This window comes from Micropterus dolomieu, unplaced genomic scaffold (assembly GCF_021292245.1).
Source record: "Micropterus dolomieu isolate WLL.071019.BEF.003 ecotype Adirondacks unplaced genomic scaffold, ASM2129224v1 contig_5468, whole genome shotgun sequence".
Lineage (NCBI taxonomy): Eukaryota > Metazoa > Chordata > Actinopteri > Centrarchiformes > Centrarchidae > Micropterus > Micropterus dolomieu.
In genome coordinates this window covers 166-1,058 of record NW_025734457.1, presented here as the reverse complement: position 1 = coordinate 1,058, position 893 = coordinate 166, and the positions used below count along the sequence as shown (strand labels likewise).

Here is an 893-nt window from a genome sequence, read left to right as displayed (position 1 = left end):
GGGGGCGCTGTTGCTGCTGCTGCTGCTGCTGCTTCTTTTTCTCCCTATCCTGTACACAGTGCTGTGTATATGTTACATCGTGATTTGAAGGCCCTTCTGGGGTGTGCAAAGGCAGCTTACGGCCATTCCGGCCTGGGACTGCCCGATCTCGCCTGATCTCGGAAGCCAGGCTTGGCAGGGCCTGCTTAGGACTTGGACGGGAGAGCGTCTGATCCTGGCTAGGGACTTCCAGGTGGACTGGATCCTTTTCCTGAATGTCCACCCAGGAATGAGCGTCTGTTTGTGAGTGAGGACCTCCGGCTGAAGGTGGCCTTGTCGCTGTACCCATACCCGGGAACGGGTGCCTATTCCTGTCTGTGGACTGCCAGCGTGAACGGTGTCCCGGTTCCTGGATGTTTACCCCGGAATCAGTGCCTGTGGATTCCAAGTGACTCTGGAGCACCTTGGACATTATGGGCAGAATACGTTTTTTGTCAATTAGCCGTAGAACATCTTTTGAAGGGCCGTTTGGGGGCGCCTGAGCGGCTTACGGCCACACCGCTCTGGGAGCGCCCGATCTCGTCCGATCTTGGAAGCTAAGCAGAGCAGGGCCTGGTTAGTACTTGGACGGGTGACCGCCTGGGAATACCCGGTGCTGTAAGCCTTTTTCGCTTCGCCTTCGAAAAACGGCAGAGGGCGCTTCGGTGAAAGGAGAATTTTTGAACGTCTCTTTAGGAAACAGCAGGGGGCGCTGCTGCTGCTGCTGCTGCTTTTTCTCCCTATCCTGTACACAGTGCTGTGTAAATGTTACATCGTCTTTTGAAGGCACTTCTGGGGCGTGCAAAGGCAGCTTACGGCCATTCCGGCCTGGGACTGCCCGATCTCGCCTGATCTCGGAAGCCAGGCTTGGCAGG

The 893-nt window shown here is 56.6% G+C and overlaps 1 non-coding gene across 1 annotated transcript; it reads left to right on the top strand.

Moving 5' to 3' along the window:
* The first annotated feature begins 524 nt into the window (after positions 1–524).
* Positions 525–643, top strand: LOC123964799. Its single transcript, XR_006823535.1, has one exon. It is a non-coding gene; the product is annotated as a 5S ribosomal RNA (ribosomal RNA).
* Positions 644–893: the final 250 nt, after the last annotated feature.